Here is a 26,390-nt window from a genome sequence, read left to right on the forward strand (position 1 = left end):
CTTGTAGCCCCCTCCAGGTATTCGAAGGTTGCTATGAGGTCTCCCCAGAGCCCTCTCTTCTCCAGGCTGAACAACCCCAGCTCTCTCAGCCTGTCCTCGTATGGGAGGTGCTCCAGCCTCCAGTAGTTGGGGTTTTCACTTGGCTATTATTTCAGGAGGACAGGTCTGAGCCATAGAGATTCTGAGCATTAGCTACCCTTATTATAATAAGCACATAAGGAATATGCAGTTGTCTTCTGAATCTGTAAGGTCCTGGTAGCCTTTTTCCACAGTGTTTATGAGCATGAAACAAGGCACTATATAATAATCTTCTATATATCTCATGTTCCATATATTACATCCAGAGAACCTGAACCACAGTTTGTATACGGATTACAGAAGAACCGGAATTTCATTCTAGATAGAGTTTTGATCTTCCTACTACAAATTGGTCATCTGCATATAAGTTCAAACAACAGCCACTAATCAATATAATCAATAAATTGTATTTACTGACAGGAGTAGTACCTGCATGTGTAAGGAGTACATGTAAAGAACAATGTAATCCTTTTCAGTGCTGACAGAGACACACAATAAGCAGAATTTAGTTAATTTTGTTGCCATTCTATTGCCCAGAAGTCCCCTAAAAAAAGTAAGGTAACATCCTTGCTACTTCTGCTTCAGAATGGTAGGAGCAACTTTTGAGCAACCCACTGCCAAACTTTCTGGCTAAAATATACTTTATTTTCTGCATATTAATATTCACCTGCATGTATACCTTAGACCATATCACCACTGGACTAATGCAAGGGAATTTTTACCTGTCTCATAGCACCACTGTGCCCTCACTGCGTCTATTTTTCAACAGGGAGATGAGGTACAGGCAGACTTAGCCCAACATCACACAGGCAATCAGTAAGGGAGCAAAGAGGTAAACTTAAACCTGCCACATCCTAGATCACCCTGATTTCTAGAGCATCCTTTTTCCTTGAACACAAGCGAAGAGTCTGCTTGCACTCTGTGCACAGCGGTTCCTGAAAGTAAGATGCCAGGCTTGCAGGGCAGCACAAACTTGACTGAAATTAAAACAAGCAGACTTTCATTAGCTAAATATGCAAACTGCCTATGCCAGCAACACTCTGCCCCATACAAGCTCAAGGTCATCAGCCACCACCTGCCTGCTAGGTAGCAGCAGCCATCCCATCTCTCTGTCACCATGCAAACCAATAAGACTCACACTTGAGTGCTTACTTATAGGTAAGCAACATGAAAGCTGGCTTATCACCTCTTTACTTCAAGGTCTCACTAGCCAAGAAACAATACATGGTTGTGTATGCCAGGTCTTGCTGCTGAAGTAACAGGACACAGGTGACAGACAGCAATATGCCAAGCTTTAAGCATATGTTAAAATGGTATTCAGAACCCAGAGATATTCAAGCTTGTGTTTAAGATTAAAATTTGCCCAGTGCTTTACTGAACTAGACAAAAAAGACTTCAAAAAACCCACCAGAGAAAGCCTGGAAGATACCAAGGAGAAAGGAACAGGCTGGATTAATTATTACTTTAACAGCAGACCACTCTTTCAAATTAGTTGATACTGCTGAAGAATGTTCAAGTGGTGAAACTGTTTCTAAGCTATTAAGTTGGCGTAAATATTTACTGTGAATAATATTTTGTGATTCAGCTGCCAGATCTCTTTTATCTATAGCAATTTCCAGTTAGTAGGTGTCATTTGCACATTGCTTTACATGTATTACAGATTTTATGGATTAGCAACTTGCTTCCTAGCTTTGTAACAGCTTTCCAAGCCTCTTTCAAGAGCTAATTCAGCAGTAGGACACCACAGGCAGCAATATCATCAGATACATCCTGGGTAACAAATACATATTTTGGCTTTATCCCTCACACAGAATCAGAGGCACATAAGTTATTAGGAATACTAGTTTTAAGAAAATAGCAGACAATATTGCTCTCATAAGAGCATACATTAAAATAAGTAAACTTCACTAGATTGCCACAACTTCTCAGATATGACGGATAGCGGCTTCCAACTTCATCTACCAGTTTCCTCAGGACCTGCATTTACATCTTATCAGGTCCCATGGATTTGTCTACAGCTTTCTGGGGACTGTCAGCATTGTAAACAACTAAAATAAAGGGATAGCCTTGAATTCTTTATGCCTCACAACTAGTGGTTTTAAAGCACTTTTCACAGTCTGCCTCCAACACAACTTCTACTTGGCACCAAGCAACCACAAGACAAAAACTTAATCTCAAGAGACTTACAGTTAAAAAATGAAAGAAAAATTCATCCCCCAAACCTCTTTGGGAGATCAATAAATATTAGGCTCCCATTTCATAGATGGGTGGACTTCTCTGTGCTATATTTAACAGACATACACAAGCCCTGCAAAGTAAACCAGCACAGGCTCTACCAAGCACAAGTGAGAAAACATGGAAACATTGCCTCAGTTCTTCAACTAAGCATTTCAACAATATAATAACACTTCATAACAGACTTACACCAGTTTAGATATCTCTTACCCCCTCCTCCTTTAAAGCCTTAACTTTCTAGTTCAGCAAGGAGGGCAGAAATCATAGACAGCAATCCTCACCCACAGCATGAAAGACAGGAGTTTGCCCACACCCCACCCATTAGCCCTTTATAGTTTGTTTTGCCACCTGATGTGAGACACAGCTGGGATGAATCTTCCAGAATTGCTCCACCCAAAACACCAGGTTGTGTAATTGATGCAGTCTTCATGGCTGTCAGAGCAAGACCAAGAGCCAATTCATCTCCCAATGCAGGAGCTATTCTGCCCACTAACCAGAGTGATAGCTCGTCCTTCAGAATGCCCAGAATTAAAGCAAAGTGAGCTCCTTGCAAAGGTCGAATCTTCTCAAAAAAGAAAAAGCTACTTCCTCTCCTCCACTAGAAACACCTTCCCAATGACGTGCTGCTCACAGTCAAAATGATACTGGTACTTTGTTGACACACACTTTCATGAACAAAGACCAGAAAAATAGTTGAGAGCTGTCAGAAGACAGTGAAGTGCCAACATTTCCCCTTGGCAAGAGAAAAAGCTATCATCAGCAGCCTAAAAAGAAAAGGGCTGATTTTTGTTTACGGTACTTGAATTTGAGTGCAAACTGGGCCACCCATTTAGAGCTGGATCCTGCTCCCTGACTGCATAGCTATTTTTAACTTTTATGTTTTTATAACAAGTCTGGCTTCAAACTTTGCTACAGCTCCTTGTACAAAGAGAATTCATAGACTTTCAGCATGAGTGCCGTATTTTAGATTAGATGGCAATTTTATTTGAAAAGTGACAAGTAAAAAGGTGTCTTCTCTTACTTGGCAGATCTGTGCCCTGTGTGTGTATTCAGTCATAATTTATTCATACTGGTGATGAAATACATTTCTCTCATTTTCAATCACTTGGCCCTGCAGAGCTGGCAGAGCTCAGTGAGAGAAGAGCACCCACATCTCAGGGCTTCTCGGAGCACATCTGTGTGAAACTTGAAGGGTTTGTGTTTTTTCTTTTTTTAAAATTTCGCTGGATTTTCTGTAGGTAGCAAGTGATAGTGAATCTCTCACAGCAGCCCAACTGAGATACTGTGCATCCAGATGCTTGCGCTATCCAGGATGCACGAGATCTCTTTACCTAGCAGTAGGTAAACCATCAAAAGATTCACCACCAAGTGAAATCTAGGAGATTCTCACATAAATCCTTGTCTCCAACATCTAGGGCTTCAAACAAAAGTTGTGAGATTTACAATAAAAATCAGCAGGACCATCAGCAAGGCATATAAAATGCCACTAAGGTTAAGCAAAATTTTACAAGAGCTGAGTCTGCAAAAGTAAGCAAGGGTATATTTTGGCCATAGTACCACCTCTGTCCTTCAGGCCCATTGCCACAACAGCCAGTTTCACCTCCTCCTGCCAGTAATGCCCAGTGCAAGCAAATGTGTTGCTAAAGTCATCATGCTGACTAGCTACGATGTGTATCGTAGTCCAGTCCCAACTTTTAGAAGCATTCCTGCAATAAGACACATAGAGATGACATAGGAGGAGCAGTTCTGCCTGTCCAGGAATGTGTGGGACAGCTGGTTTGGAAGAGAAGCAACCATACTGCAACATTTGTTGCATGCATTTGTTTAGTGGCATGTACAAGTGGTATTCCTCAAAGACAGCCACCAGGTAAACAACATGGGTGACACAGAGCTGAAAAATGTATTCCTTCCCAGTGGCTCCCTCCAGAGCCTAGCTTTTAGCTTCCCGAACTTTATGGGAAAGTTTTATTTAGGAGAGGGCAGGGGGGCTGGTGATTTGGTTTTTTTCATTTCTACATAATTTCAGTAGATTCCCTAAAACAGAAAACTTCAGAAATTCAGCAGCCAAATGTATAAATAAAAGGAGAGAAAAAAGGAGAAAAAAACTGATGTCACCCTCAAGCAGTTCCATCAAGGGATGACATTTTAAATCACATCATGTCTCACACCCATTTCTTAGTGCAAAATAAATCACTTGAACAGAGTGCAAGCCAATTTTTACTTTAAAAAATGTTGTGTCCTAAGGCTCTCTTCTTGAACTTCAAAAGCATACTTCATAATTACTGTACCTATCAAAGGAAACTCAATATTTCACCTCCAACCTCCCTCTGCTTGTGTTATAATTTTTAATTGTTAATAAATTATATTAATTTTAAACTGGTTATTCTCTCTTGAAATTATATCTTTCTAATTAGTATGCAAACAACTTAACATATTTACATTAAAATTATGTTTCAGTAATTTGTTTATGACTTTTTGTCCCTGGTAAGTCTTGTGTTAAGATTTCAAACTTGGGATACCCCACTTAATTTTATATGTATACTACTGTCTCAATTTAAGAGTCAAAATCTATTTCATAGAGCTTGACATTTCTGGAAAGCAAATACTTTTATTTTTTTAGCACATTCATTTATTTTTGTTTGGAGGCATCATTATGCACTGCACAGGTTCCTGTCTTTGCAAGTTTGAGACACAGGAGGAAAATTTCAAGGTCATATTTACAATCTAAAAAATGTTCTTACAGGTGCATGCAGGCACTCTGAAAGAATATACCACATCCATATTTCTGTCAAGGCTACATTATTTTCTTTAGCTAGTAGATATATTACTTAATGCCCAGTCCTTGCAAATACAGTCAAGAAGTCCAGGTGCTTCTGGAACAAGGCAGCAAGACTCCTGTGCACCTGATAACAAAGGCAGCATTTTTCACAGCATCCAGCAGTCATCGTTTAAGAGCTCTCTCTGATTTTTCAAGGCTGGCCACATGCTTAAATGAATGAGAAACTATTGCAAAATAGTAGAAAAATGTATGTAAGTATGCTGATGCCAGTATGACATATATCAGCACTCTCGCTTGCAGGAATTATCCTTATGGCAGGCCCAATTGAAATAGGTTGCAAAGCCTGAATGTGACCTGAGCTGGGAAACAGGCAGGGAAGTTCACACCCAAGCAATACCCAGTTGGCTTCTGAGGCTGTCAGAGTAGCTCAGGGGGTACTGGAGCACACTGCAAAGGAAGAAACACATCCAGTTGGTGAACTCAAATACATGACTGAACAAACAATTCCCCCTTTGAAAGAAGACTCTTCCCAGAGATGCCCTTGGGACTCTTGGGCAGCATGTAGGAAAGGAAAACAAAGTGGAGACTGTCCCTGGAGAGGACATTGTGAATGTTAGGTTAAACACAGTGTCTACAAGAGACTATTCAGGAGACTATTCAGTGCCTGGTAGGGCAATCCCATAGTCTGCAGAAGTTTGTGGGGGTTTTTTTAATAAATACGACTGGAACAGGCTACCCAGGGAGGTGGTTGAGTCACCTTCCCTGGAGGTGTTTAAGGCATGGGTGGACGAGGTGCTGAGGGGCATGGTTTAGTGTTTGGTAGGAATGGTTGGACTTGATGATCTGGTGGGTCTCTTCCAACCTGGTTATTCTATGATTCTATGATTCTATGACTGGGACTGTCTCAGCATCCCAGTAAGTTACACAGCCATATTTATTTTTTTTTCCAAAGTAACAGTAGGCAACTGCAAATTGCCAATATTCAAAAGAACTCCCACTATCAAAGGTGTGAGACAGATAGCCTGCATCTCACAGATTACCTGCCACATTTTGTCACCTTTATTCTTGATGCACAAGTCTTCCCGTAGGAAAGAAATTCGTGTTCTGCTATCCCTTCAGCCAAGCTTTCTGTTCACAATCAAATCAACAACTTTTTGTAAGTCTTGATGACACCCATTGCTGGTAGATCACAGGAAGACAGAAGAAGTACAAGCACACCAAAGAATAGTTTCAGACCAAATTCATGGTCTTCATAAATCTCAATACATGCTCCCAAATCCCAGCTCATCAAGATGAAACTGTAGCTCCTAATTCTTCCCATATGTTTCAAACAAAATGTTTTGAATGAAGGATGGGTCTCCTTCCCAGTTGTTCCCTTCCAGCGCAACCCACACAACTCTGGATTAAGCCCCTTTGTTCTAGTTTGTTTTCTCTAAGTGGTGAGAAGCAAATCAAGGAGTTGTACCAATAAAGACATTGGACTGCTACTCGCCAAAGGAGCAGGCACATGAAGTAGAAAGCAGCATACACTGGAAAACCCATATGTCAAAATGTCGTTTTCTCCAGCAAAATGAGGGAGGGAGGGGTCTTGTGGAGCAAGGCAGTGCAGCTCCTCTCTCTTACGTTGCAAGGTCTTCCAAAAGAGAACTGTCTTTCAAACAAAAGTAAGGCATGGGTAGTTTTCCGAATGTTCTCATTTATTTCTGTTAGTTGTCTTCATTTAAGTAGCAATGTGTTTCCTCTCAAGTCTGGCATAGCCACCGGCTGAAGCAACAGATGTACCACATTGATGATCCTGAAGAAGGAAAACACATCTGTCTGCAGTAGCTTTTTTGGACTCTGAGGACCTGGTGTATAAGCCTGTGGGAACTTCACAGACACTTGAAGTCCTAATTTATTCATTGTTGATTTATTTATGTTCCTTTATACAAGAGCCCTGGTGATATACAGTAACGTATATAGAAAAGTTTCAGCATATAAATTACATTTGTTACCCATTTGAAGATACAAAGCAAAGAAAAAGAAAAAGCTCTAAGAATCTGTGAAGTGGCATGTCATTAGATACTTGCGTATTGAGGTGGGCGCTGGACGTTTTATAGTATACACAATTGGCACGCCTGGGAAAACAAACACTGCCAGCTAAAATGCCTAATCTCTTCTTTAGCACATTTGTGGTTTAATTACAAAACCTAGTGAACAATTAAAATTCAGGTCAGCACACAGCAGCAACACCAGCCTTTGATGTGGGGTCAGTCCTGGTCACAGTCCTGTACTCATTACATAGGTTAATCAACTTGCTGGACTAAATATGACAGGACTGACCAAAAATCTACGTAATTGCCATCACTCTGAGATGGTAAAGCAGGGCTGTTTTATTTGTTTGATACCTGAGCATTATTTCTTCAAAATAAAACACAGACAGAAGCTGTTACAGTAAAGCAGAACTTTGTCTTTCCCAAGCAGACCCTCTCATTGCTGCTGTCCATCTGCATGTGTCTCATTCAAACGCTCCCCCCACACAATAGTCTTCTAATTAGATTTGTACAAGTGACTCCACACAGCATCCCACTGACCACAGCTGATTATGTTCTGCACTGACTTGCAAAGCCACTGTGCAGACATCACTGCAGTAATTATAATTAAATGAAATAACATGCTCATTACTCTTTGTTTCTGAAAGAGAAACACATCTTGTGACAGTGGCAGTGAAATGAGTAGGGAGCATATGGCAATATATGTTTGTGACTGCCCCAGCCACCTTTTTCTATTGATCCAGCTCACACCACTCGGCTGCTGGATGAGGGAAAGGCTGTGGATGTGGTCTTCCTGGACTTCATTAAAGCCTTTGACACAGTTTCTCCCCGCATTCTGCATAGGAAACTGTCAGCCTCTGGCCTGGACAGGCGCACACTCTCCTGGGTGGAAAACTGGTTGGATGGCCGGGCCCAGAGAGTGGTGGGAAATGGTGTGAAATCCAGCTGGAGGCCAGTGACAAGTGGGGTTCCCCAGGGCTCAGTGCTGGGTCCAGCCCTGTTCAATGTCTTTATCAATGACCTGGATGAAGGCATTGAGAGCACCCTTAGCAAGTTTGCGGACAACACAAAGCTGGATGGAAGTGTTGATCTGCTGGAGGGTAGGGAGGATCTGCAAAGGGATCTGAATGGGCTGGACCGCTGGGCTGAGACCAATGGGATGAGGTTTAACAAGGCCAAATGCCGGGTCCTGCACTTGGGGCACAACAACCCTGTGCAGTGCTACAGACTAGGAGAAGTCTGGCTGGAAAGCTGCCTGGGGCAGAAGGTCCTGGGGGTGTTGGTTGACAGCAACTGAACATGAGCCAGCAGGGTGCCCAGGTGGCCAAGAAGGCCAATGGCATCTTGGCTTGTACCAGAAACGGCGTGACCAGCAGGCCCAGGGAGGTTATTCTCCCTCTGTACTTGGCACTGGTGAGACCGCACCTCGAATACTGTGTTCAGTTCTGGGCCCCTCACCACAAGAAGGATGTTGAGGCTCTGGAGTGAGTCCAGAGAAGAGCAACAAAGCTGGTGAAGGGGCTGGAGAACAGGCCTTATGAGGAGCGGCTGAGAGAGCTGGGGTTGTTTAGCCTGGAGAAGAGGAGGCTGAGGGGAGACCTCATTGCTCTCTGTAACTACCTGAAAGGAGGTTGTGGAGAGGAGGGTGCTGTCCTCTTCTCCCAAGTGACAGGGGACAGGACAAGAGGGAATGGCCTCAAGCTCCGCCAGGGGAGATTTAGGCTGAACATTAGGAAGAAATTCTTCACAGAAAGGGTCATTGGGCATTGGAACAGGGTGCCCAGGGAGGTGGTTGATTCACCTTCCCTGGAGGTGTTTCAGGGATGGGTGGACGAGGTGCTAAGGGGCATGGTTTAGTGTTTGATAGGAATGGTTGGACTAGATGCTCCAGTGGGTCTCTTCCAACCTGGTTATTCTATGATTCTATGATTTGTCACTGCAAATTTGAGGGCATCTTTCAAACAGCAACTACTTAATAGGAATGGATCACTACAGCCAGATCCAATGTCACTTCCTCTTGCCCAGACATAGATTCTCGTTGATCCCCAAATGAAGGAAACCCATCACAAGCCTCAGCCAGACCAGACTCCATCCAGCTCAAGGGCAAAGTGTCAAAACCCTCTGCACTGGAAAAGAGAGATTCCTGCTGGCCCTTTGGTAGGATGCACAATGCTTGCTTCCCAGCCAGAAAGCCAGGAGTTATCAGGCTGTTCAGCCTGGTATTTTTGCAATAGGGACCCAATTCCACCTGAAAGGAGAGTGACAGCTAGGAGGTTTGAGCTGGGATTTTTGCAACAGTCACCAAATTCCCAGGGAAATTCAGTGAAGGCTGAAGAGTTTTGATCCCTCACATGAAAGTTGATAGCAAATTAATATGCATTTCAGTGGGGGTAGTAGTAGGTCTGGGTGGCACACTCCCATAAGCTCTTTTGGAAATCACAGCCTTAAATGGTAATATTTTTATATTCTAAATACATGGGGTTAGGTAATTTTTTTTCTGATTCTTAAAAATGTATTAGTCACAATTTTCATAGAATCATAGAATCATAGAATAACCAGGTTGGAAGAGATCATTGAGTCCAACCATTCCTATCAATCACTAAACCATGCCCCTTAGCACCTCGTCCACCTGTGCTTAAACACCTCCAGGGAAGGTGATCCAACCACCTCCCTGGGCAGCCTGTTCCAGTGCCCAATGACTCTTTCTGTGAAATTTTTTTTCCTAATGTTCAGCCTAAACCTCCTTTTTTCCTAATGTTCAGCCTAAATTTTTTGCTAATGTTCAGCCTAAACCTCCTAAACCTCATCTGCCTTTCAATTTCTATGCGATAAACGGAACCTGGCTTTACAAGCAGCAAGATTTACCAAAACAGCCCCAGAGAAGTTTTAAACCATTTTCTATGTATTTTCCATCTTTTTCTTAGTTTTCCTTTCTGTAAAATATGTGCCATACAGGGTGTAGGACTGTAGCCACTATCCCAACTGAGCATTGATCTGGACTGACAGGTGTGTGTTCATGATGGGTGTCAAGGCAAACACTATTTCCTACCCAGGTGACAATTAACCAAGGGAGCAGGCTGCAGAAACATGCCCGTGGGCACACACAGAGCCATAAAACAAATGACAACAGAACACAGCACAGCATTGTAGTGGCATGCAAGGTTTTCATTAGGGTGTGTCAAAATATTAAAATGGGACAATAAAGAAGAAAATGTTTTTGTAATAAACCATTGCTTGTCCCTTTGTAAAACAAAACCTTAATTGCTATAGAGACAAGGCCTGTGTCTTCTAGTGCTTGTTTTCTGCTGTCTGTCTCAATGGCCTCTTTATATACTATTGAAATAACAGGAGCCTTTACGTGCTGCTACAGTGTTGATGCTCACTAGTAGTAATAGGTGTTGATGAACAGATATTTACCGCTCATTTTCTGTTTGAGTCCTATTCCCTACAACACTCTGCTCTCTCATTCTCCCCACCCACTGCATTTAAATGAACAAACTAGGTTTTCTTTATGTCATCTCCATCTGTCCCAAGAGCTTTGATCACCAAAGGGAACATACCAGTGCTGGCAGTGCTCCCATTCTGGGGGAAATGTTTATATTTAAAACTTATTTTTGCTGTGCATTTGAATGACAACAAGTATTTTCAGTTGTTATAGTCTTCCAAAGAAAAAAAACATTCTGGCCAGGATAGTTTATTTAGCTTACGTTCATATCATTTGTAGTTTGACTTATTTTGTTTTTTAAAATTACTTTTTAACCGCTACCTAAATAAATAAAATGCAAACTTTAAGAAAAAAATGGTTGAAAACAAAACACTGAAGCTTCTTGTTGTGGCAGTAATAAAAAAGGATGTATTAATAACTTGCTTTTGTATTTTCAAATAAAATCCACTGAAATGGTCATAATTAATGGTCATTTTTTAATTAAAATGGTATTTTTGGTGGAGACCCTTTCCAAATTATTTTTCATGGACTAGTTGATGTTCCCAGGGACAAGCACAGTATCATCTTGCTATTTCTCACCTTCCCATTACTGAGTTTTACTGCCTGTAAACTTCTCTGCACTTTAGCTGGGTCACCATAGAAATGTGGGAATAGAAAGTGTGTTATGGCTCTCTTGAACTGAGTTAGTGAAGTACTGATACTCCACTAGGGAATACATAAATATGCATATATAGCAGATTGGGTAGTCTCAGTCATCAGAGTCATACCTATCACCATTCACAACATCAGAGCTATTCCCAGGCTGGCCATTTTCCTTTATCTCAAGAAACCTCGCTTGGCTTCCTTTTTTATTCCCAAGTCTGGAAAACAGGAGCAGTTCAAGGGCAGTGCAGTGCAGAGCCAGCAGGAGGTGCTCCTATAGCAAGAAAATCTGTCCAACAGACTAAATTATAGATATGTGGCACCAAATTTCCCTTCCGCTATGATACAATAAATGTTTGGCATACTTAAAAGAGGGGTTTCGGCATAGCAGGGAAACCGGTTTGAGCTCTCTGACTGCAGAAACCTAGTCAGATGCCATATTTCTCTTGGTTTTAAGTTACTGTATTCAAGCCGATTGCAAAATAGGAGAAAAAATAAACAAAAATATGTTATTAGGTCCTAGTAGACTTGCAATTTCTGAATTTCTTTTACAAATGCCCATAGAGCATTCCATCTTTATCCTCCCAAGTCACTGAGAATAACACATCAAAGAGCATGTTTGCATGTCTATAATAGATAACAGCATTGACATAAGCTTCAGGGTTCATACAAACTATAAACTGAATTGCCAATCTCCTATCTCACATATTTATAAACTGTAAGTCGAGCCTGCAGAAAAAATTCCAACTCCAGGTGAAATAATTATTCCAGAGCTTTTAAAGAGTCACTTCTGAGCTGCAATCTGAATTCCAGTGAACGTGAATTATCAATTTGGTTTGTACTAGCCTTTGCTTGCATAGCAGGAGTCAAAAAGTAACCTGGACTCCGCTAGTCACTGCTGCACAAGGTTGGCATCGTCTTTTGAACAAGAGATTTTGTAAAAGCCGCAGGTCTCTGTCTACACTGGCCAAGGAAGAAAATTATTTTCTGCTGCCATGCTCTTGCATTGCTTTCAAAGCCTGCAGGAGCTGCTTCTCCCACAACCCTATGAGACACCAAAGCCTGAACAGAGAAAGCCTTGATGGCCCAGAGCTGTTGCATATGAACCTGAAAGCATTACAAACTCTGACACTTTTCTCCTCATACCTTAAGGAGGAAGAATATAATTCCCCTTATTTCTATAAATCAGACAACTCACACAAAAAAGGCCTATTTTTGGACAAACTAGGCATCTTCCACCCTACTTTGACAGCAAAGCATCAATAAAGCCATGGGAACAAGCCTTAGAAGCAAAGGGCAGCATAACATATAGGGTGTTTCCATTAGACCACGAGTAGCCCAGTGGTAAACATGCCCTGACAAGGGCCAAATGGGGAAAAGCCAAGGAAAGCTTCCTTTCCCCTATTGCCAGGTGCTGGGTTGAGCATGACTCACCTAAACCACAGGGCTGAGACCATAGTTCTAGAGTTAGGACACACATTGGTGAAATACAATGTCTGGAGACAGTGTGAGTCACTCACGCAGCAGCTCTCTATACAACCACATTGAGTTTTTGAATGCTATATTGTCAGAAAAAATAACAAAGCTAGAAGGAAAACATTGCTAAAAAAGGCTATCACTCTGTCTCACACAAATGCGTTCAAAGAGAAGCCGAAAACCTCAAGCCAGTATCCCTCCAATACTAGTCTGAGCCATCAATTCCTTGCCATAACTCCCCAAAGTGACTCTTCTCCTGCTCTTTAGCATGCCCAAAAGGAGAAGAAACAATACGTGTCAGAGGAAATGATGGTGTGGGATTTGAGGCAGCATGTTCTTTTCCTGGGTAGTTTGACCAAGAATTGTGCCCACCTTGACCGGCATCGAAGGTGGACACATTCGTTTCTAGACCTCACACAAAAACAATAGACCAAATATTTCACTTGAACTTCTCAGTAGGACATGAGTATTTGGTTCTGGAATACATAACAGCACACAGGCATTTAAGACATGCAAAATTAGGGGACATGCAAAATTAGGGGACATGCAAAAATATTGTGGGTTTGTTTTGAAAATTCAGACTTCTCTTAAGGTCATAAGAAACTATCTTGTCCTCACCACAATACAGATAGGAACAATCTATTGCCTTGCACCATCCCCTACTGCATTAAGTAAACACTAGAAATCCATTATATCCAATATTATTAACTACCTTACAACTGAAATAATGAATTATTTTTATTTCAGCTACAGGAAAAAAAAAGCTTTTCTCTAATATGTTGCTAATTTATTGAAAAAATATTAATTTTAAAACCTTTCCTGACAGCCAAGACCAATTCTGAACCAGATCAGAGATTACAAGCCCAAAGTTTCGCCATGTGGTGACAAAGCCAGCCTATAAAATGACTTTTTGGAGATTCTCTTAGCCTCATCAGCATGATCAATTTTTGACCACTTACTACTGCACCAGTAAGCACAGCGTTGGCATTAGCATTTGGGGTTGGATCAGCAAAAGGATTCTGGTGACAATAGCAGCATTCACAAGCTCTGTCAACGCAGCATGGTTTATTTAATTCAGCAAACACTTAGCTTTGGTGGCAGAGAAAGGCAAAGCAGTGTAGACAGAAATGTTAAGGTAGAAGTGCAGAGAAAAAAAAATTTCCTGGCTAGACCATGTCTAGATCCAAGGGAAAAACGAGGAGGAAGCAAGGGAGTGGGATTTTTTGTTGTTGTTCCTGGGTTGTTTTTTTCTGAAACACAGTCCTGTTCTTGTGCTACAAGTGGCAGAAACATGAGGTGAGGTTCATTAAGCGATGAAGGCTCTGTGGCTGACAGATTACAGGACAGATTCAGTCAGTCTCTTTAACTTTGCTTCTCTGCAAACTGAAACACTGTCTTATTTTTCTCATTGGAGTCATTATCTAAGACCATCAATACATGGGAAAAAAGCAAGTTTGGCTTTCTGGGAGACAGCACTGAAACGACGCTCAAAAAGGCACTGAAAAAGTACTTGACTCTTGACTAGATTAGTATTTAAAAAATTGGACCGTGTAAGTGAAAGATGAAGAACTGTTCCAGTGGAATATGCACCAACACTTTAAAATGGAAGTTTACAAACAAGAGACTCTTTGTATAGTAGCACCATTTTGTTTGGGCTCTGGAAGCTTTTTTTGTTCCTTTCTGTCTCCAAATTTCTTTAAAAGAAACTAAAAATAAACCTTGCTCCAAAATCTTCCTGGAAAAGTATTTTTTTTGTGTTAAAACACACAAAGTACATGAACAGGATGGGATGGTACATTTGGCCAACTCTCATGTCAAATTGTTTCAGAATTTGGTAGTAACAGAGAAGTGATGCAGATCCTCCCATACGTACACCAAGGCCACACTGACACCATCCCAAAACTGAGGTTGCTCAATAACACGCAGGTGCAGTCATTGAGTGCCTGTGACACCTCCACATGATATCTTACTGTCAAGTGTTTTACGTCTTATCTCCAAAAGGCTTGCAGCTTTTCCGCTTGCACTACTCCATAACCATCATATCTGGCAGAGATGCTTGCACTAGATGCTATGAAGTTTGAATGAAGAAGGTCTCTGGGGTACAGCATTTGCTGAGAGGCTCCTTGAGCTTAATAATGAGCTTCCCCTGCCCTTCCCAGGACAGCATCAGCAAAGGCTCTTCACATAATGCAAAGAATATATATCTAGGCTGCAGCCAGCAAAGGTGAGTTTCTGAGAGAGGAGCTGAGCTTGCACAGTTAAATGAGGAAGAGTTAAATGAGTTTTGTATTATTCTAATAGTTTCATTTGGTTTCAGCATTTAAAGCCGTAGAAGCTTAGAGAGCTCTCCTTATAGTTTTTGTGTAAATTAAATATATCAGTGTTCCTGCAAAATTCCTGCTGATCAAGCCTTCCTGTTACGCCAGTGTGTCTGAATGGCCAGACCTACTCACCATTACTAAACACAGGGTGAACTGTTTACAGAAATGCTCCTAGGCTAAGTAGGTATAGCCCAGCACAATAGTTTATTTTTATATAAAGTAACTTGCATAGAAGAAAGTCTTTCATTGGAAAGAAACGTGTAGCCAACAAACTAGCCCAGCTTGGCATAACGCACATGGCTCCACAGCTACACAAACTAAACTCAGACAACAGGGCAAGGAGGTAACAACAACTGAAATGTCCCAGCCTGCCTTTCCTAGAGAGAGGGCTGAAATCTTCCCTGTAAGAAAAACCTCTCACAACTTCCCATCTTGGCTGTCTATTTGAAATAAAGACATTTTCCATCCTCAAAACCTATGTGGTATCACACAATGTGTTGGACTGTATGGCTGAAGTCAGCGCTGTTGCTCTGAGAGGCCCCCACTGGGCTGTCACCACCCTCCACATGAGATAATTGAAGAGCACAAGCAGCACTTACAAACTCAAATAACACATACATGTATTTACTATCTGTGACTATTACAGACCTGCAATTGCCAAGAAAAAGGCATGCCAAGTATGCTTTACCTGTGCAAAGGAAGGGGGAGATCAAGGTTTCTCCCGCAGCAAGGCGAGGAACGGTGCCGTCAACCCCACAAAAGCAGGGCTAGCCTGGACCATCCTGGGTCTGCTTGCCTGGGCCACTGCCTTGGCCACAGAGATGTTCACACCAAGCTGGTCAGCCTGGACATACGTGCTATACGTATACATACAAGCACACATAGGTGTACATTCAGACACTAATTGGGATATCATGGGCGAAGAGACAAGTCTCTGAAACCACAAGTAAGGATTAATTTTAATCAATTGCTACCAAGACTGCTGAAAGGACGTGCCTGAAAACTATTTCATTGTCCCTTGTGCTGGAGGCCGAGAGATTAGAAATGAGCAACTGGCCTCCTTCAAATGACTTCTTACAGGACCCTGAGCCCAGCAGCACTGCAGTGACTCTAGCAACCGGGTCCTCGACTTTCCTCCCTTTTGCTGAGGAACAATTGACATGAAATACTTCTAGGTCTTGGTCAATGATGTTTGCTTTTTCTTTGTTGGCCTCACGTCTGAATCTCGTAAAACTAAGACCAAGAGGCGGTAAGTGACCTTGGGGCAATCTTCAGACCACCCGCCTGTTGCACTAACTTCACAGGAAAAAGGACCTGCACCCCTAGTACCTCCAGCATGGAGGGCAAGACAGCCTGGAGGGTATCGCAAAGTCTATGTCATGTCTTGTGGTCAGACTCTGGGTGACTGTAGGCCTTTAACAAGCTTTGCTTTCAGAGCTGAACATCAAGCAAGCTCTTCCAGCCTTGGGATGGCCAGAGAGCCATTTTCAAGGATTTTCTCCCCATCTTTCACCCATCTTCTTCAATACCACTTGGTTTAGCCACCAGTTGCACCTGAGCATCTCCCACCTGCAGGAAAACGGCTGCCTCCTCACCTATCCCCTGCCCAGCTGGCAGCATTGCCTACCCACCAGACAGGCTCCTCTGCATCTCTGCGAAGCAACTGCTTCCAACAATCCCGTCATGGCATGGGCATGTTCTTCCTGTGCCTCACAGCAGCCCTCATCTCTCTCTGGGATCCTGCAGCCACACAGCAATCTTGAAGGAAGCTAAGCACCTGGGTTAAGCTCAAGCCATGCTTCTTCCACATCAGTCAAGCAAAGGTTGACATGTAGGCTCCTGGCAGAACAAAATGGGGAGAGAAGTTAAATGTTAACTATTGCATGCTTACTAGGTTATATGTTACGTTACGTTACGTTACGTTACGTTACGTTACGTTACGTTACGTTATGTTATTTCTGTCCATTATCATAGATGTGGATTTCAGGATCAGTGTGAAAACCGTCACTGCTGCCATTTCCTCCCCTACCATATAGTAAATCGGTATTCACACTTTTGACAGGAGTGTGGCACAAAGGATCCCTTCCTTGCATGACAGACTATAGCCTGGGCTGAGGATGCCCAGTGGGGGCTCTTGCATTTACATCTGACACGCAGACGTTGTCCCATGCACCAGAGTTACAGGCATTGCTCCACACTGAGTTTTATTTAATGCGGGGGCCTAAATTACACAGCAGATGAGGAGAACTCCCTTTAAAAAAGGCATATGAGATGCCACCTGTTTCCCAGGTCAGAGTCAGGACTTTTGAAAGCACACGTGTTTTACAAGATCCAGATCAACCGAACAAAGTAACATTAATAGGACCTCCTCCCCTGCTTGAGCATGGGGCATGAGGCAGCTGCCCTGGTGACTGGCTTAAAATTAGCTGCAGCTCCCAGGGGATGCTGCAGGCTTCTCCAGCTGCAGGGAGAGTTCATAAGGAGAATGCAGAGCAATAACGAGGGAGACAAAAGTGTGACAGAGGGGACAAAAAGCTCTGGGAAGTGAGAAGGATCTGAATTCCCCAGATGCAGACCAATCATTTTCATTTACCCAGATCATACAATCATAGAATCACCAGGTTGGAAGAGACCCATTGGGTCATCAAGTCCAACCATTCCTATCAATCACTAAACCATGACCCTCAGCGCCTCGTCCACCCATGCCTTAAACACCTCTGAGGATAATTCAAGTAAATTCAAATACAGGTGCTTCCTACAAAGCTGAGATTCCTCTGGGGCAGAGATCTGTTAATTGGAGAGCATCCCATGTGCAACAGTGGCTGCATAGGTACCTCCATAAACTGGGGGGTGGGGGGAGGCAGGTGGGGACACCTTCCGGCTCAAATCATGCTTTCATTTGGACCCACAACATCAAGTCAACCAGCACAGGTCAGGTTGATAATTGCAACCCTGCACAAGAGCTTGCATAAATCAATGGACCTGAACACCACCAAAACCTGCTCTGCACGGTTCCTCCGGATCCACCTCTGGACTTTGCCTCAGCTGTTTTTCAAACCATTCATAATAGTTCCTAAAGCACCATCATTTTAATAACTACATTTAAAAACTCCTGATATGTTGGGTTTTAGTGAACCACAAACTACCTTAAAAATGCAACATAAAATTAAAAAATTCACTATTCATAGCTACAAGTAAGGAACTGAGTAATTAATATATAGCTTAAGCTACAGCTTCTGCTACCCTTCTACAGCTCTAGCACTTTGGCCTGCAGCCCCTTTGCTTTAATTGCTCTCACTAAAGATAGCACTCTTCTAATGCAAAATAATCTGGCAAATCCTATCCCTGTATCAGGGCTAAATGCAGGGTGTGTAAGAGGAAAAGAAGAGAACTCAACATAACAAGATGTTTGCTTGCATTCAAGGGAAACCAGAAAGGTTACTGGAAGTCAAAATAATAGATCATAAATGAAAATAAATCCCCTTAAAAGCTAATTTTTAAATTATTTCATATTATTTTTGTTATGGTGAATGTTTAATGGATAATCTTTGTTAACATACAATGTCGAGCCACAGCCTGTCTGCATGCCAATGATACTCTCTTTAAAGAAATACAAATACTATACAAAGCTTCTGATCTTTCTCATATAATTTTTTTTTATGAAACACTATTTAGAAGTTTCATGGCCAGCAAACATAAATAAGTGTTATAAAAAGTAGTCTTGGCTGTGAAAGAGGTCTGAAAGACTGAATTCCTCAAGGGACAGACAAATAAACCAGGGGAAGTTTTATTTCATTATCAATGTAGTAGCGGCATGCACACATCGGCTGGTATTAATCTTGGTTATAGCTTGAGGCCAGTGACTGACGGCATGCTGAAAATTCAAATTCTGAAGGAAAAAAAAAAGGCGATTCTCTTGATTGATATATTAAATCTCATTTTACAATAATTTGGATTGCAGACATCTGAATTTTCCATCACAGCATGCATTTGGGTCAGTTTCTGCAGGTTTCATTTTTCCATACCCTATTCTTATGCTCTGTTACCTTCCCTGTGTCCAGGGCTGCCTGCAATTGGAGGCTAAGAGACTTTTAAAACTGGAGGTTGTATCCAACTGGATAGCCAAAATGATTTTGCCTAATCCTTTTCTGAATTCATTCATCACTTCGGCCTCCATAACATCTTATGGCAAGAAGCTTCATAATTTAATTGCACACTGTGTACAAAGGTACTGAAATTAGTAAAAGTTATTGAAGTCTTTTAGCCAAGAAGAGTATTATTAGCTGGAGTCTCTCTTTTTGTTGAATAGACTTGCTATGTGGGCAGGGACAGTCGTCTTTGCTACTGGAGGTTCAGGCAGATAACACATTTTGCAGCTACTCCTTCCTTCTGATAGTACAAAGCAGGACAAGAAGGAAAGAAGAGAAATCACGGCTTTCTCTGGACATTTGCAAGCCAGAAGACAGCTGATTGATCATGGTGTAATGGCCCAATGCAGTAGATAAGCAACAACAGCCACAATCTGAACTCTGTCTGGTCACGATAGGTCCCTTTCACTATCCTTCTCCACCAGGGCAGAAACCATCCTCCTCCTAAGACAGGGCTTATTCCCAGAGGAGCCAAGCAGCCACAGCTCTAGTTGAACTCAGCAGGAACCACAAGTGGTCCAAGGGACTCAGGCCAGCACCGTATGGGGAATTTTGCAACGCAACCATTCACTTACAGTGTTCTTCTCTACCCCACACTGCCCTTCATGTCATTCTCCTCTTTTCAGCTCAGGGTCTCATCTGTAGGTCCCTCCTTCAGCACAGTTATGAATCAAGGTCCACATAATTTGACCCAAATCCTGCGTGTGGTGCTTGCCCTCCTTTGAAAATCCAGCCATACCTGCAGGACTTTTGCTCACATTCCTTTAGTTCCCTCAGTCATAGAGAGCCTTCCTGAAATTCTGAATTGCAAGCCAAAGGTGCCTGTTTTCCCAGATGTGAACACAGTAGCCCACAAGACGCACGCAAAGGAGAATGGAGCTAAAGGTGAAGCAGCTAGCTGCAACATGGACTGATTTCACTCTTTATTGAAAGGAAAGCTCCAACTGCTCTCTCCATGTACCAAGCATCTCTGCCTGTCAGTCACTGCGAAGACGTGTATTTCTGGATCATCACTAGACTGAAGCTGTAAAGCTGTGATGCTGAGATGGCAAGGCTCTGAACAATACCACAGACTCCTGCAAACTTCTAATTGTCTTCTGGCACTTGCCACCACTTTTAGCTGCCACTGTTTAATATCTCCTTTGGGCAAATGAATGACTGTTACTTCCTTGGGAAGCAAGAGATATTACATTTTTTAATAAAACCCACCTCCAAATAACTTCCTTGGCAAGAAGGAAAATTCACCAAACACTTGCCCTGGGTGAGTGCTGTGCATTTTTCTGAGCGTCGCAAAATCCATGGTACAGCATGGCTGCTGTTCCCCCTCCCTGTCCAGCTGTGTTATGTGCAATGGACTTGGTCAGACAGAGGTCAGAGAATTAAAAAAAAAGTAAATTGGAGTCATGCACTAGGAGCACACATTCACTGCATTGCTGAACTGTCTTACTAACCCAGCAGAAGCCTCCCACACTCCCATGTCGTTAATGCACAGCTGCCGCTGGAAAGTTGCCCATGGAGCCTCCCTCCCCTCCCACCTCTTTCAAAGGACCTTGTCTGGAGCTACCAGGCTTCTGCCAGCAATATTTGTCAGGGCACAGGTCACTTTAAAACAAGCGAGGGATTACATGATGCTTTGATTTTGTTGGGAGTACAGAACAGGAATGATCACCATCTTAAAAGCTAGGAGGATACACGGGCGCACAGGCATCTCTGCATATTTATTATATATTTGGCAGAAAATTATCAATTGGTTTATGCTGAATTCCGAAACAGTCCTAGCTATAGCCATTCCAAGGACTTTTGTAGAAGGATGACTTCTGCACAAAGCATCTCGCGTACTTCTGGGGCTACAGATACAACTTTTGCACTGTATAAGCAAGTACCGATAGAAATAAACATTTTCAGGGTGAAGCTTACGGCAGCACATGCACAAAATCACTTGCAAAAGCGCCTCGGTGCCTTTCCCTGATGCATCCAGGAAGCTGCAGTCTGAGACATGCACCAGCACTTTGGAGTGGAAAGCTAGAGGTGAAGAAGCAGGACTTGGTCGGAGGGGCCTTTGAAAGCCTGCCCATGGCCACTGCCACTGGGTGTAGCATCCTGTCTCTCAAGGATGGAGAAAATCTCATCCGTTCTGGGCCATGTATAACATTTATTTATTCAGGAGCAGAACTTCCCCCTCTAAGAAAGTAGGAAATGTTGACGTAAATGGGCAAAACTGCTTCTTCAGCCAGAATCTCTCATAAATACAGTGTCCAACAAAACTACTAAGGTTTGGATTTTCAAAGGGCCCCTCGGGGTTGTAGTACTCTACTCCCTTTGAACATCTGTTTGGTCCTTTCAAAAACACCAGCCTAAAAAATCCCTGCTGGGGGGCAGCGCGTCGCTGTGCTCTTTTCAGGTCTTACCTTTAATACTACATTAACCTCCCATTTTGCATTCTCCCATGCATGGCTTACTGGGCTTGGTTCTGACTCTGAGTCCTGCCTCCTCTTTTATCTCCACACTGCGGATTATCTGATCTGATGAGTCATCAGAAATAATTCTGCAACAACACTGCTCAGTATAAGGGTTAGTTCACAAGCTATTTCGCGCCACCATTTATTTGAATAAAACATGCCACTTCCCCTGTATTTTATCTTGCGCTTAAAAAAAAAAAAAGAAAGAAAGCAGCCCCTGAACTGCTAACTGTTTTAATCTCTAAATGAGATAACTTAACGTATTTGTGAGACACCAATGCCTTCCTCTAAACAAAAGCTCTTACAGTAAAAACGCACTGGTAAGATTTGCCCACTCAAATCTCATAAAGCCCGTGTTGTCGCAAAGACTAAGAAAACCTCGCTCTTTAAACAGAGTAATTCTGGGCTAAGAACATTAATGGCATCCTAGAACTGGAAAGCTGGATGTGTAAATTAGGAAGCAAAAAGCACGTATACACTCTTAATATCCTAATACCTATTACATGTGATCTCTTTCAAAGTAGCTTTAAATGAGAAGTGCAGTTATTCTTTGATATAGCTGCTAGAAACATAGCCAGGATGCTCTTTGTTATAATTTTAAAAAAATGAGTCCACATTTCCTATAGAATCATAATAAATGAGTTTTCAAAAACAGCACATAATATTGCCTTTCTACCTCCACTCAAAGCACAAACCTGTGGCAAATATGGAGCTGTTCACTCTAGCAGCATCCTCTTCACTTCACCCAACCATGGACTGTCAGAAAGAAGCCCTTTTAGCCACTACAAGGCAGGTGACGATGTGTACTGTGAGAAATCCTCCCCACACCACCCCTGCCTGCGTTGTTCGGAGTCCTCCAGGACCCAGCATCACTGCTTCATCGTCTGGGACCCCACGGCACGTGATCAGCGGGATGTGGGCCATGATGCTCTAGGCCACAGTATCCACAACCCACACGTGGACCTAAATCTAAAGCCACACCAGCTACCTGTACCCTGTGTTAGTAAAAGCACTGAAAAGGGACTGCACTGACAAAGGGATCGTCTGCCTGGTACAACACAAGAGTGAGAGCACTTTGGCTTTTGCCCAAACCCCATCCAGATCTGTTATTTACGGCTTTTCCTACGGCGTTCATCAGAGGAACATGCAAGCCCCTTGCACACAATATCACATTTATGCTCACAGGACAAAAAAAAAAAAAAGAAGATGCTTAGAAGTATTACCCCTGTTTTAGATGCAAGGGACAGGTCCGCATTTCTAAATACAGCCCTGCATCCCGAGGTAGTCCAGGGCTGGCTCCCCTGCAGTGCCATGAAGGAGCAGAGCGTGCGGGAGACCGCAGCGATAATGCTGCAGAGCTCAGGGATAATCGTCACATCCCTGCTCAGGCCCCACTCGACACCTCGCATCCTGACCTGACGCAGGAGGATTTACTTGTTTCAGAAGGAACTTGGGAATTCAACCTATAGGTTCAACTTGCACATAAATCATGGATGTTATCTTAATAGGGTGGCCAATGCAGACTGAGGGAACGTGCATTGTTCAGTCACGTTACTTCAAAAAGGCACAGGAGAAGCTTGATTTGAGAGATGTGGGATTTCAACCACATCCTTATTTGTGCTTCACAGTCCTTGGGGAGCAGTGGGAGCCCAGAGGTGGGTGGCCATCCCCATGGGCCCAGGGTAGGCAGTGATGGAGCCCCTTGGGGCTCCCTTCTGCATCCCAGCTCTGCCACCCATGCACTTCACAGCTCATAAAAATAAAAAAGCCGTGGTGCACCTCAGCACCGCCATGAAGCCGCAGGGCGACGCGTGGGGAGTCACAAAGGGCTCCCATCCCCAAGCGCACCCACCCCTCGAGCGGCCACCCTCCACATTTCTCCCGGGTGCGATAAAACCCTTGAGTGGCCACTCTCAACACATCTCCCTGGGACAATCAAAGACTCCCCCCAGCCTGGCACTGGCCTCTCGGGTGGTGGGGAGCCTCTTTGCGTGTTTGTCGGTCAATATAAGGGAGTTCACACACACACACACACACCCCGGCAGGGACGCGCCTTCGGGCAGACTCCACAGCCCGGTGGTTTTAAACAAAAGGGTCAGAGGTTGTTATTTTTTTTTTTTTTCCTTCTCAGAAAATTAGTGCAACGAAAAATGCCGGGTTTTCTTTTTCCTCTTGGAGAAAACCAACTCCTTTTCTCCGACCCTTGCTCATGTGCATGCGTTCAGGCTGGAGGATTTCTTTTTTTTTTTCACGTCTTTTTTTTTTTTTTGTGCGTGTGTGGTTGTTTTTTTTTTTTAATTTATTTTATTTCCATTGCACATTTCGTCTTCCAGCTCCCCCAAAAACTCTTTGATCTCCCTCCCCACCCCCCCTCGCTGTCTCCTTACCCGGAAGAAAACCCTCAGCTGGGAGCTCGGCGCACACGTGGGCGCCCTGGCGAGCATCCATGCTCCTGCCAAATTTAGTCACACAAAGGGCCCCGGGAAAGGGGGAGGAAAGAAAAAAAAAGGGGGGGATGAAAGGGGCCGCCAGCGGGACATCAAAGGCACCGCCGCCCCGCCCCGCCCCCGCCCTCCCCTATATAGGGGGCAGCGGGACGGCGCTTCGCACGCGAGGATGTGCTTGTCCCCCCCCTTTCTTCTCGGTCTTGACCCCCCAGCACTGAAAGGCTGTGCGGGGGTTGTCCCGCTGGGGCTTGCTGTTCGCTGCCAACCCACCCCCCCGGGGATGGGCTAAACGGGGGTGGCCGTCGGGGAGGGAGAAGTGAGGTCCCCCCCATGGAGAAGTGCGAGAAAAAGAAAGAAAAAATAGGGAGAAAAAAATAAGAAAAAATAGGGGGAAAAAATAAGAAAAAAATAGGGGGAAAAAATAAGAAAAAATGGGGATAAAAAATAGGGATAAAAAAAGAAAGAAAAAATAGAAAGATAGAAATAAAAAGAAAAAATAGAAAGGAGAAATAGAAAGAAAAAATAGAAAGGAAAAATAGAAAGGTAAAGAAAATGAGAAAGGAAAAAAAAAGAAAGAAAAATTTAAAACCCGTTAAAATGCCCAAACCCGCTCAAATGACAGGAAAAAAAAAAAAAGCTAAATTGAAAAAAAAAAGTCCGAAATGCAAACAAAACAAAAACAAACCAAAAAAAATCACCCACGCGAAAATATGAAACCACGCTAAAATTAAAAAGAAAAGAAAAAGACAACTAAATCGCAAAAAAAGAAACGCTGTGGAAGCACGAAGCCGGTGCGGGGCCGGGGGCCGGCGTTGCGGGGAGGGCTCAGCGGGGCGACCCCATGCCCCCCCCCCCCAAGCCGGACCCCCTCCTCATCCCCACGAGCTGCGAGTAAAGCGACAGCTTTGTGTTGTCTCCAGTCGAATCTGGCGTCGGAGTTGAGGTTTCCTGAGTTTATCCTCTTGTCATAAATCATTACGGTCTCCACCCCCGCCCCCCCCCCCCCACCCTTCCCTGGCCCTTCTCTGCCTTCCAAATCCTTCCACCGAAAAGTGAGGTGGGAGAAACTCCAGCCCCCCTGAAGGGGGAGACCCCGGGACAGCGGAGGGACCTGGAAACGAAGCCTGGTGGCTCCTCCGGGGGGGACCCCCCACGAGCGTCGCAGCCCGGGGTCCCCCCGACGGGGCGGCCGCCCCGTCGGGGGGACCCCGGGCTGCGACGCTCGGGAAAGAAAAGGGACCGATCCGGAGAAGGGGAGAGAGTCGGGAGAGATGCGGCCGCTCCTCCACGCGCGAAGCATCCCCGAGTCGCCGTTTTTTCCCAAACAACCGCTTCCCATCTCCTCTCTCCAGCCGCCGGCGGGAGAGAGGGGGTGGGGGTTCGCTCCCATCCAGGGAGAGCCGCACAATTAAGCCCCCTCCCACGGTTTACATTTGTCATCTTCTTTCTTTCTCGATTCTTTATTTTTTTACCCGCCTGTTCCACTCGACGAGCCCGCTCCCCGTTTCCCACCACCCCGCTCCCGTTTCCCAGCTGGATTTGAGCGAGGGATCCGTGGTGGGAGCCCGCGGGGTCCCGGGAAGCCGCTCCTCACGCCGCGGAGAAACCAGCATCTGCGGAAAACGGATTGAGCATCCCCGCGTTCCCGTTCCTCCGTCTCCCGGCGCTGGAAGGTTTAAGGACCTCGCGGGGCGTGTGCGAAGCACCAACCGCGCTTTTCCGACGCCAAAATCACGGGAAGTTGTTTCCTGCAAAATAAAAAAAAAAAAAACCACAAAACCACCATCACGCCCGCAACATTAAAATAAAGTTGCGGATCCTGACTCTTCCCAAACGTGGCGCCTGGTTTTGTTTGATTTTTTTTTATGATTATTATTAATTCCTAAATCAAAGAGGGAGCTAACGGGGCAGCGCAACTGCTGAAGGGACGGGACGGGGTGACTGCTCCGGCTCCGTTTCCCGGTGTGAAAGCGGAGCGAGGGGTGAATCTGTTGCTGCTCTGGCTCCGTTTCCCGGTGTGAAACCGGGACGAGCATCCCCCCCTAACCCCCTCCGCCCCAAGACTGGGTTTCTCCCTGTCGCTCGGGGGCTACTACTCGTTCCTGCCGGCTACTTGCGGGATTTAATGGCGATGTGATGATATTCCGGGCAGATCCGAGCAGCGCCGTGGGGCCGCACCACCCCCCATCCCTGCCAAAAAAAAAAAAAAAAAAAAAAGGGAATTGTCAACAAAGCAGCCTAAAAAAAAAATAAAAAGAAGCAGCAGGTCTGGATGCCGGGGGATGCAGCGAGCGCCTGTGCCCTCCTGGGGCAGGGGAGCGGCACAC

At 44.1% G+C, this 26,390-nt stretch overlaps 1 protein-coding gene across 3 annotated transcripts in view; it reads right to left on the reverse strand.

Moving 5' to 3' along the window:
- RPL34 (ribosomal protein L34) overlaps positions 1-26,390 on the reverse strand; it is a 353,120-nt gene that overhangs the window by 157,468 nt on the left and 169,262 nt on the right. The window lies entirely within an intron of this gene.

This window comes from Phaenicophaeus curvirostris, chromosome 4, assembly GCF_032191515.1.
Source record: "Phaenicophaeus curvirostris isolate KB17595 chromosome 4, BPBGC_Pcur_1.0, whole genome shotgun sequence".
NCBI lineage: Eukaryota > Metazoa > Chordata > Aves > Cuculiformes > Cuculidae > Phaenicophaeus > Phaenicophaeus curvirostris.